Here is a 13,196-nt window from a genome sequence, read left to right on the forward strand (position 1 = left end):
AAAAAATAATCAAAGGCTGTATGACTTCCAAATTAACAGAAGAAAACTAAAATTAACAGAAGAAAACTAAAAATTAACAGAAGAAAACTAGAAAAAAAGTTAAATAATCAAAATAAGGGAATAAAAGAAAAAATGTGTAAAAGAGGAAACATTAGAAGGTACATAGTGAGATGGTAGATCTAAGCCCAAATATATCACTAATTATATTAAGTGAACTAAACCTACCAGCTAAAAGACAAAGATTGTCAGCCTAGATAAAAACACAAGATTCAACAATATTTTGTTAACAAGTAACACAATGAAAACAGGATATTGTTTAAATATAAAAGAATAGGAAAAGATATACCATGCAAACACTAATCAAAATAATAACAATATTAATATCAAGCAAGAAGTTTACTGAAAACAAAGAGGGTCACTTCATAATTATAATGCTTTAAATCATATTAAAGATTTATTCAGACTAACTTTTGGTAGACCGAACATAAAATCTTTAGACTATATAAAGGAAAATTGACAGAAGTACAAGAAGAAAAAGATAATAATCAGGAAACTGGGACATTTTATATATCTCAGTATTTGATAGAACAGACAAAAAAATCAGCATGGATAGAGAAGATGTTAACAACATGATTAGCAAACTTGATATCATGGACATACAGAGAACAGTACTGCCAACAACTGCAATATGAGTATATTCTAGTCAAGCGTACATTGAAATTTACTAAAAATTACCATATAGTGAGCCATAAATTAAGACAAAGGCATTCTCTATCTTTGTTACTGTGTTTCTGTGAGGTTTTTTTCTTTTTTCTTTTCTTTTTTTTCTTTTTTTTTTTTTTTTTGGTGCTTGCTCCCAACCCAAACTTCCTTTTGCCTGTCTTGGTCTGTGTATATCATTTCAAAGATTTTCTGAAATGTATGGTGCTCCTTGGTGAGCTACTTTTAGGACTCGAACACTAGAGAGCTGGTTTCAAGCTCCAAGTATAGGAGGCAGGGCTCTCATTGTTCACAAGGACCCCTAATGTCACTCTCAATGGTCTTTTCTCTGGGCTGATTTAGTCTTACTGAGAAGAATCCTTTAATCCCCTGTTTTCTCATATGTAAACTCTGGATAATAATTGTTTCTAGCTCGCAGGACAGTGTAAGCGTTAATGAGATAATCCATATCAAGTACGTAAAATAGTTCCTGGAACACTGAAACATTCAATATATATTAGCTATTATTATTCAGAGCATTCAACTACCCTCATGGTTTCAATATTGCTGATTAGATATGTTGTTGATGCCCAAATTTATATATTTAATTGCTTCCTTAACATTTCCACTTGGATATAGCTCAGCCATCTCAAACTTAACATATCCACTCTTCTTTCATCTCAGTAAACAGCATTGTCATGTTTGCACTTGCTGAAACCAGAATCCCAACTCCCCTTCTATGAGTTCGTGGCCTTTCTCCCCCAACTAAGCTGGAAGCTACTAGGTGGCAAAGACATTCTCTGTCATCTTCTCCTTTGGGGTTCTGATCAGTGTGTCTCTACACTGGCTGTGACTGAACCAGTGTATAAAATACAATGAGGCACTGAAATAAGGAACAATTGCACCCAATTAACACTGTAGTTGTAAAACTTTATTGTTTGAAGGTTCAATTTGTTTCTAACTCCTTGATCTTCTTGTGTTCCCATTTTTTCCATGGGTTTTCTTTTTCTTGCTTCAATCCATCTTCAGTTATTTTCAGATAGAGCCTCATTCTCTCCTCCATTTGGATTTTGCTTCATTTCATTTTATTTCCATTTCCTCACAACATTGCTGGCGAGGACTCTACCTATTCTCCAATTGTCATGCCCTGACTGCTGTTTCCTGGGATCCTGGGCCTCATAAGATATCCTTGGATTCTTCACAGCAGACTGTTAAATTTGGAAATGTAGACTCTTATTCAGATATTTTTGTTTTTTTCTTTCAGACTGCACTGTTAGGCCTTTGGGACTTGATGTTGTTTATTCTTAGAGACTTCCTGGGGCATCAAAAACAGCTTAAAACAATTACTATGTGTGCACTGGCATATATGACATCCAATCGCCCTATGTTAAACTGAATTTCAATGAGTTTTGTGTAAATGAATCAGAAACATATGGATTTCATCCTATCTCCACTTTTTTAAAAGGAGGAACTCAGTATTTGGGTTTCATTGAATATAAAATATTTGAAACTGACTGAGATATGACAAATCAGGGAAGAGAGGCTTTCCTAATTCTTGATAGCCATATTGTCTCTAATATTCTAGTTAGTAATGATGTGTTTGTTAATTTCTCGTCAACTTCACTTTCTTCTGCTTGCTTCTACATTTTCCTTCGTTATTCTAAATCCCTATTTATCCTTCTCCTTCATCCAGCTATCCTATAAATAGCCATCTGTTGACCACTACTCTGCCCTGCCTGTGCTACCTCCCTGGAGGGCTATATAATCAGAGATTTCCAACACAATGGGAAAGTGCCACAATAGAGGGGCATAAAACAAGCTTTGAGGAGAGGGCAACTTTTTGTCCATTTTGCATTTTCCTCACTTTTGTTTGCCTTTCTTTTCACTCTCTTCACAAAGATGCTCTCCGTTTTACTTTATTTCCTTGCTCTGATCTTCGTTTCTAGTCTTTTTTCTCCTTGCTACCATGAATGTTTGTGTCCTCCCCAACCCTGAAAATTCATATGTTGAAACCAAAATCCCAATGTGATGGTATTTGGAGGTGGAGTCTTTGGGGATGATTAGGTCCTGAGGGTGGAGCCCTGATGAATTAGATTATGACCTAATAAAACAGACCCCAGAGACCTCCCTTACTCCTTCCATTATGGAGGTTTACAACAAAAAGGTGGCTGTTTATGAACCAGGAAGCAGGCCCTCACCAAATAACAAATCTGCCAGGGCCTAGATTTTGGACTTTCCAGCCTCTAGAAATATGAGAAATAAATTTCTGTCGCTTAGAAGCCACCCCGTGTATGGTATTTTGTAAAGGCTGCCCAAACAGACCAAGACACTCCTGAGTTTTCTACAGCCACATTAGCAGCTTTCCAATTCCCCGTTGTATCAATGTTTAGGTCTATCTGGCACTGCATGTACATGAGCAGTTTAATGCATTCCTCTACTTGACTTTTATCCATTGTCCTGAATGGAATCCCCAGAGTCTGAGCCTTTTGCTGCTCTTAGTCTGCATCAGCTTGATAGGGGTCTTTATTTAATTTTAATTTTAATTTTTATTTCAATAGTCTTGGGGGAACAGGTGGTGTTTAGTTGCATGGAAAAGTTCTTTAATGTTGATTTCTGGGTTTCTTTTCTTTTTTCTTTCTTTCTTTCTTTTTTTTTTTGAGATGGAGTCTCACTCTATCACCCAGGCTGGAATGCAGTGGTGTGATCTTGGCTCACTGCAACCTCTGCCTCCTGGGTTCAAGTGATTCTCCTGTCTCAGCCTCCCAAGTAGCTGGGATTGCAGGCACCTGCCACCACACCTAGCTAACTTTTGTATTTTTAGTAGAGACAGGGTTTCACCGTGTTGGCCAGGCTGGTCTCAAACTCCTGACCTCAAGTGATCCACCTGCCTTGGTCTCCCAAAGTGCTGGAATTACAGGCGTGAGCCACTGCACCTGGTCATTTAATGGTGATTTCTGAGATTTTGGTGCACCCATCACCCAAGCAGTGTACACTGGTACCCAAAGTGTAGTTTTTTATACCTCATCCCCCTCCCATGCTTCCCTCCTGAGTTTTCAAAGTCCTTTATATAATTCTTATGCCTTTGCATTCTCATAGCTTACATCCCTCAGTTTAGTAGAGGTCTTGAGAGAGCAGAGCCAGCTCCTAATAGGGTAAAGCTGTGTGAATGCATTGAAATCTCCAATTGCACTGCAAAAAATATGTGGCCAAGACTAATACAATTCTAACATGGTGAGGAATTAGTATGAAGTGTTAAATTACATAAGTAAATAGACACCCAGCAGATAGAACAGTCAGCCACTCTGATTAATGTTGTGTCCTCCACCTTCATAATTGCATTAACTTAGTAACAATGCTCTCAATCATAAAAAACAAGTGAAGAGATAATCCTTTAAATAGTTTTCCTTTAACTACTTTGGTGAATTAGTGTCATTCTGTTTACCTATACCACATTTTGAAGCATTCTGCTAAAGACAATATAATTCTATCAGCTGTGAATATGACAAGCAAAAAAAGGAGATATTTAAGGGGCAGGAATGTATAGATATGAACTTTCAGACAGGCTCGAGCACTCATAAAGCTCCTTTCCATCCACCTACACATCTCCTTGCTGCGTCAAGACCTTTACCATCCCAGAATGAACCAGTTAAATAAATAGCTACAGATAGTGCTCTCATGGGAGCATAAAAAAGTCTTTACTTCTGCAAAATTTTTCATTAGGTAATTCACAAAATTAAAATTTAGGCAAAATTGAAGAAAAATACATGATATAAGGGAGAAATTATGTTTTATTTTAAACATTTTATCTAGTAATCATAAATATAGTGCTTAACTATTTGACAGGCACTGTCCAAATCATCTTATAAATATTAAGTAAGTATAATTTTCATGACAACTGTTTAGTAGGCGGTGTAGATTTCATAACAACTCTTCAGTAGCTATTATCTATAACTTTTAGATGAGAAAACTGAGCCACAGTAAGATTAAGTGATTTGCACATGGTCACACATTTTTAAGGGGTAGAGTCAGGATTTGAACTTAGACATACCAGGCCAGGTACGGTGGTTCATGCCTATAATCCCAGCACTTTGGGAGGCTGAGAAGGGAGGATTGCCTGAGCTCAGGAGTTCAAGACCACCCTGGGCAACATGGTGAAACACCATCTCTACTAAAAATACAAATATTAGCCAGGTGTGGTGGTGGGAGCCTGTAATCCCAGCTACTTAGGGAGGCTGAGGCAGGAGAATCAGTTGAACCCAGGATGCGGAGGATGCAGTGAGCTGAGACGGCACCACTGCACTCCAGCCCGGGTGACAGAGTGAGACTCTGTCTCCAAAATATAAAAAAACAAATAAATAGACATACCAGCTCCAAAGTTCATGTTCTTACTGCTCCACCATACAGCTATGCTATGGTAGAAATAGTAGACGTGTGGCGTATTTAAAAACTTAGAAATTGAAGTTTACCATACAAATTCCAATAAGAACCTGACATGTTCTAGAAGACATCTGCCTCACAAAGATCATATGTAAAATGGTAATAGCACCTATCACATGAGAAGTTGTGGGATTTAAATGAGCTTATATATTTAGCAAAGAGCCTGGCATTTGCTGATAGCATCCATTTTTCCCAAGAAACAAAAGGCAAATTGAGCACTGCGTGTGTGTACATGTATATATTCATGAATAAATTGGTGGATGGCTGTATAGAGGACTATTATAAATAAGAAAATATATAAATGACTATATTTTTCAGATTCAAAGAGAGTGAAAAGAAACTCCCCTATTGAGGAGAGGAAATCAAAGTCACATTGTTAGACAAGCATGTGGGATGGGAGATATCATGACCATCTGCAAAATACAATCTACCACAAAAGATTCTATTTCTAATCCTGTGAATGACCAGCAAATGTTTGGATTAATAATCTGAAGTTCTTACAGTGTTGATCATCTTGAGTACACAGCTTTTCTTAATGAATTCATTATGTAATAAGCACTAGAATTTTATTTTAGCTCCTCAGTATCAAAAGTTTTCCTAATCTGTGTGAATTCCCTGTTGAATAAATCTCAGTGGAAATCAGATTCTTACCTTTCACTATTGCATCTGCTGGCAACCAAAGCAAGGACATATGACCTGATCTCTGCCAACTCAACCCCCTTTTGGTCTCTGAAGCTTGATTGCATGGCATCAACACCAATAGATAGGCAGATGTGGCCATAGGGCTGCAATCCAGCAACGTAATGTGAGGGAAAGTGATATATGCATCTGCATGCTCTTGAATGACACTAATGAGCAAAGGAGTTATATTTTTCTTTTGCCTCTCCTTTCTCAAAATAAAAATTTAAAGAACCCCTCTCTTTACACCATTGCATTTTCTCGATCATTTTAAATTGTTTGGAGAGATTTTCCTTAACTCTTCTTGGGTAATATTGGGAGAAATTCTCTCTCCCTAAAGCATTAATTTTATTTCAAACCCAGAGTGGAAAGTACAGACATAATTTTTTAAATCCCAAGTAATTTTTTGTTCACTTGATTGAACCCCAAGTGGGTATATGTGTGTGTGTGCATGTGCACATGCCCACATCACATATATATTCACAAATATTGGGCTAGAAGATTCATATTCTCAGTGAAATTCTCTCTGGACTACTCATGCTATCCCTAAAACTATCATTTTTTTTTTTAAAAAAAACTAAATTTGAGTGTGTGATGCTCATTATGTTATTAAATAATTCTTTCTAAATATTAGTAACCCATTCCCCACTCTTTTGATGTACCTGGCCAAGTATTTTGTTTTACTGATGTAAACTACGCACATCTGACCTATCAATAAAGGAGCTTGTGTCTTCAACTCCTTTCTCCTGTAGTAGGGGTAGATTTATCATATTTATCTAGTTTTTCCTAACCAGACACCAATTATTTGTGAGATGGCTGGTCAGAGTTGGAGCTCTGGCTAAAAAATGGAGAGAAAACTCCACTTGCTTACATGGAGATAAATAGAAACAAAATGTTCACATTTGTCCCATCAGCCTCATGATCTAGATATTTGAAACCTATCAAGCCGTTGGATGGAGTACTTGTTCTCACCAAATACATTCATTCTTAATAATGAAAATTTACATATGTGCAATCTATTATTCCTATTCAAGATGCAGAGGTTCCTCTTCTACTTGTAAGTAGTACTAATCCATTTCATTTGTTTAGTACATTACACTTTTCAAAGCACATTCTAGTAACTCTTAAACTGTGCGAGGTAGATAGTGTCTTCATTTTACAGGTGAGAAAACTGAGGCTCATAGAGATTATTTGACTTTTAGAAGGTCAAGTTGTAAGTATCAGAACCACGATATGAAACTACATCATCTGACTGCATTTCAGTAGGCTATCAAAACTATTCCCATGTTATTTTCCGTTGGATTTTGTGGTCATCCTTCGGAAGCCCTTTCTTTGGTAAACAAACAAACAAACAAACAAAAAACTTTAAAATAAAGTCTAACAAAGGAGCATCAACATTTAGAATTGAACTCACTGGTCAGAAACTTCCTGGCTCACAACTAGAGATTTCTAAATGATAGAAAGAGGGCAGTTAACATGTTGTGATGTTCTTTCTTTCAGCCATAACTTTTCTTGTAGGTTTATAGTTATGGTTTGGCTGTGGAGTACAAAGCCATAAAACTTAATTGAAGACAGATCAAGGTCTTTCAAGCTAGACATAATGTAAGTCACACAAATAAAGATGAACCAACAAATTTTTTTAAATTCATTACAAAGATCCCAGTGGAAAACATAACCCTAATTTATAAAATCTCCCCACTGTGAAGAATATTTTGTGTGACACACATAGGAATAAACCCATAACTATTATTATTGGGAATGAAAACTGTATCATAAAATTTATATCTGGAGGCTCAAAGTATGCTTCTGATACAAACCCATGCCCTTCATACACACACACACACACACACACACACACACACACACACACACACACACACAAATACTTGGGAGAGACTCAGATTTTCTCTACATTGGAGCATAAGTAACAACGACTCCCCCATGTAAAACCTCCTGCCAAGTCCCATTAAATACAATAAATATATCAAATACAGCCTGCATGTAGAGACTCACATCTGTAATCTTAGCACTTTGGAAGGATCACTTGACCCAGGAGTTCAAGGCTGCAGTGAACTACGATTGAGTCACTATATTCTCTTCTGGGCGACAGAGTGAAACCCTGTCTCTAACAAAACACGTACATACATACATACATACATACATACATACGTACATACATACATGTACAGTTTTCCACCCTGATTTCCATTGTCCTGTAAGTTGAGGCCTCCTTTTATTCCGATAGAATAACACCCATCATTCAGTTTTGGAATACTTCAAAATGCTACTTTGATACTGTGTTTTGCCCCCATGCTGTTGTAGTTGCACACTCTTCTCCCTATTTCTGAGTTAATCCTGTCCTACCATGCAGTTAGTGAGTGCATTGACTATAGATAAGTATTTTAAGGCAAGACTATATAGTTAATATGAGAGGCTGAATAATGGCATCCTAAAGATGTCCACTTCCTAATCCCTGGAATTTGCAAATATCTTCCCTTAAAAGGTAAAAAGGGACTTTACAGATGTGATTAAGAATTCCAAGATGAGAAGATTATCCCGGATTATCCAGCTTGGCCCAGTGTATTCACAAGGGTCCTCATAAGACGGAAACGAGAACATTTAGAGAGAAGATCAGCAAGGATACAGATAACTTGAATAATAGTATAAACCAGCTAGACCTAATAGACATACATAGAAAACTCCGTTTAACAACAGCAGAATATACATTCTTCTCATGTCTACATGAAATATTCTCCAGGATGGACCATATACTAAACCATAAAACAAGTCTCCATAAATTTTAAAAGACTGAAATCTTACAAAATACCTTTTCCAACCATAATAGAATAAAACAATTAGAAATCAATAACATAAGGAAAACTGGAAAATCCACAAATATGTAGAAATTAAACAATATACTCTTTAAATTGGGCAGAAAATAAATCACAAGGCAATTAGAAAATACTTTGAGATGAATGCAAATGAAAACATAGCATACCAAAACCTAGGAGATGCAGTAAACACAGTGCTCAGAGTTAAATTTATAACAAGCTGTAAATGCCTATATTAAAAAGAAGAAAGATCTCTCGCAAATTGATAACCCTATTTTACACCTTAAAGAACTAGAAGTTCAAACTAAAACCAAAGCTAGCAGAGGGAAGAAAAGAATGAAAATTAGAGCAGAAATAAGTGAAATGGAGACTAGAAAAACAATAGAGAAATTAGAGAAAATCAATGAAATCAAAAGTTGGTTGTTTGAAAAGATTAACAAGTTTGCCACACGTTTAGGTAAGTTCACTAAGAAAAAAGGGGGAGAAGATGCAAATCACTAAAAGCAGAAATAAAGATGGAGACATGATTACTGACCTTACAGAAATAAAAAGGATTATAAGAGAATACTATGAACAACTGTAAGTGAACAAGTTGGATAACCTAGATGAAATGGACAAATTCCTGAAAACATACAAGTGATCAAAATTTGCTCATGAAGAAATACAAAATCAGAACAGACTTGTAACAAGTACAGAAATTGAATTAGTAATAAAAAAAATCCACTTAACAAAAAAGAGCTCAGGACCAGATGGCTTTGTTGGTGAATTTTACCAAACACTTAAAGAAGAAAAACATCAATCCTTTTCAAAATCTCCCAAAAAATAGAATAGAAGGGAACATTTTCTAACCCATTCCAAAAAGCCAGCTTTATTCCTGATACCAAAGTCAGACAGAGATATCACAGGAAAACTATAGTTCAATATTCCTCATAAACATAGATGCAAAAATCCTTAAAATATTAGCAAACCAAATTCAGAAACATATAAAAAGGATTATTATTAAGACCAAGTGAGATTTGCCCTAGGAATGTAAGATTGCCTTAATATATGAAAATCAATTACTTTTATACACCATTATAAAGTAGTAAAGGACAAAACCCATATGGCCATCTAGTAGAGGCAGAAAAAACATTCAACAAAACCCAACACTGATTCATGATGAAAATCTCTCAACAAACCAGGAATAGAAGGGAACTTTTCCAACCTGGTAAAGGGTATCCATGAAAAATTTTCAGCTAACATACTTAATTGTGAAAGAAAACTGTGCACCTAAGAAATTAAATACAACCAGATTAGAAAGAAAGAAGTAAAACTGTATTTGCAGGTGACATGTAGAAATTCTTAGGGAACACACACACACAATGTGGAGCTACTATAACAATTTTAGTAAGGTCACAAGTTGCAAGATCAATATGCAAAACTTAATTGTATTTCTATAAACTTATAGCAAATAACCAGAAAGCAAATTAAAAAAAATTTCATTTACAAAAATGAAACAGAGTAAGATACTTAACTGCAAATCTAACAAAAGAAACTCAGGATTTGTATACTGAAAACTACAAAGCATTGCTGAAAGTAATTTAAAAATACATCCATAAATGGAAAGACATTCCATGTTTATGGATTATAAAATTCAAGGATTTATAAAAACTGACAAGATAATTTTAATATTTAAATGGCAATGCAAAAGACCTAAAATAAAGCAATTTTGAAGAAAAACAAAGTGTACTTACTATAAAGCTACAGTATCGAGACAGTGTGGTATTCACATAAGGATAGACCTATATGGATCAGTGGAACAGAAGTCTAGAAATATGTATTATGTTTACGGTCAACTGATTTTTTTTTCTTTTTTTTTTTTTTTGAGACAGAGTCTCACTCTGTTGCCCAGGCTGGAATGCAGTGGTGCACGATCTCGGCTCACCACAACCTCCGCCTCCTTGGTTCAAGTGATTCTCCTGCCTCAGCCTCCCAAGTAGCTGGAATTACAGGCATGTGCCACCATGCCCAACTAATTTTTGTATTTTTAGTAGAGATGGGGTTTCACCATATTGGCCAGGCTGGTCTTGAGCTCCTGACCTCAAGGGATCCACTTGCCTCAGGCTCCCAAAGTGCTAGGATTACAGGCATGAGCCACTGCACTCAACCAGTCAATTGATTTTTAACAAAAGTGCCAAGACAATTCAATGAGAAAAGGATAGTCTTTTCAATAGATGGTTGTACTAGCACCACGTACAAACTTTAATTCAAAATGGATCATCAATATCAATGCAAGAATTGAAAGTATAAAATATCTGGAAGAAAATACAGGAGAAGATTTGTATGGCCTTTGGTTAGTCAAGGAGTCCTTAGGTTAAAACCAAAGCACGAGCCATTAAAAAAAAAATACCTGGTTAACTGGACTTTATAAAATTAAGTGTGCTTCAGAAGACACCATTAAGGAAATGAAAGGGCAACCCACAGAGTGGATGAAAATATTTGCAAATCATATATCTGATAAAAGCCTTGTATCTAGGCTGAGCATGCTGGCTCACACCTGTAATCCCAGTTCTTTGGGAGGCTAAGGCAGGAGGATTGCTTGAGGCCAGGAGTTCAACACCAGCCTGGGAAACATAGCATCTCTCCAAAAAGAAAAAAAAAAAAAATACCCAGGCGTGGTGGCACACGCCTGTAGTCTTAGCTAATATGGGGTCTGAAGTGGGAGGATCACTTCAGCCCAAAAGTCCAAGGTAGCAGTGAGCTATGATTGTGCCACTGCACCTTAGCCTGTGTAACAGAGAAAGACCTTCTCTCGAAAAAATAAATAAAAATAAAAGACTTGTATCTAGAATATATAAATAACTCTTAAAGCTCAATAGTAGAAACACAACCCAATTAGAAAATGAGCAAAATAACATATGAATGGCTAACAAGTACATTTAAAAGTGCTTGACATCATTAGTCATTAAGGAAACTAAAACTACAGGGAGTTACCAATGCATATCAACTAAAATGGTATGTGAAAAAATGGTATCCTTATCAATTACTTGTGGAAATGTAAAATGGTACATCCACTACCCAAAACAGCTTAGCAGTTTCTTTAAAAGTTACACATAAACTTACTAAATAACCCAGCAATTCTATTCTTAAGAATCTACCTGAGAAATAAAAACATATGCACAAAGATTTGAACATAAGTATTCACAGCAGCATTACCATAATAGCCCCAAACTAGAAATAATCCAAGTGTCTAACAATCTGATAAATGAATAAATGTGGTATATCCATATAGTGGAATATTTGTCAGCAATTGAAAGGAATGCAAACACTGATACATGTTAAAATATGGATGGACCTCAAAAATATGGTAAATGAAAAAAGTGAGATCCACAAGGATACACACTGTATGATTCCATTTATAGGAAATGCACAAAAATGCGTATTTATAAAGACAGAGAGTAGATCAATGGTTGCTGGGGCTGGGAGTGTGTGAGAGGGTATTCATTGCAAACAAATTTGTGAGGAACTCAGGGAAAAGTTCTAAAATGGAAACGTTCTAAAGTCAGATTGTGCTTGGGGTTTGCACATCTTTATAAATTTATTTAAAATTATTGAATTATAACTTACAGTAAATAAATTATTGCCCAATAAAGCTGTACATTTTTTGTTTAAATTTTTAAGGGAAAAAAGCCAAGAAAAAAATTTAGATTAGGTTATTTACACAGGCTACTGTGCTTACTTTTATTGTAGCACTTAATTATACTCTCTTCAAATCAGCTGTCTAATTCTCTGACTTTCCCATTGGAAATGTAAACAGGATCACAACTGATGGATTTGATAATTATCCTTTACTGCATTAGGTATTTAGATGGGGGCTACCTTTCTTGGCCAACTGACATCTCAAGTACCCAGCACTGAAGCTGAAAGCAGAAATCAGGAAGAGCCGGGAGATTAAAGAGAATAAAAGGCATACAATATGCCTGTGAGTCCATGAAGTCATGTTTCATGGAACTGTTCAATGCATCCAAAGAGCCCAGTGTGAGAATCCCACTGGAATGACAGTTGATGTGCCTGCCAGTCACCCTGGGGCAGGGAAGGGACACCAGCCTAGAGGAGAAGAGGAGGAGGGAGAGGCAGGTGAAAGTGAGTAGCAAGAACAAAATGTGAGCAAACAACCTTCATTACTGGCAATTTGTGTGATTCCAAAACTGGTATCCAACCGATGAACTGCTGGAGACACGTGAGGACCGTTTGTATTCTCAAACCCCAAACATTCGTCTCATGGTCCTAAAACAATGAATCCTACAGCTCACTATCACATTTCATAGCTCTGGGGAAAACCAGAAAAGGACAGATTGGGCAGGGGTTCAAAGAGGAAATGTCTTCTGCCAAACCGAGTGGCCCCACTTCCTCTCTGCGTAAGAGTGGGGTCTGAGATAGACCCTGCTTCCAGCAGTCTCCCAGACAAGACAAAGGGTCTCACTTGTGAATCAAAGTTCACTGCAACAGCATAACAGGCTGGGACAGGTTCCCGTCTCATCCAGATTTTCCCCATAAAAGGCAGAGGATAGA

The sequence above is a fragment of the Nomascus leucogenys genome, chromosome 1a (assembly GCF_006542625.1).
Source record: "Nomascus leucogenys isolate Asia chromosome 1a, Asia_NLE_v1, whole genome shotgun sequence".
Taxonomy (NCBI): Eukaryota; Metazoa; Chordata; class Mammalia; order Primates; family Hylobatidae; genus Nomascus; species Nomascus leucogenys.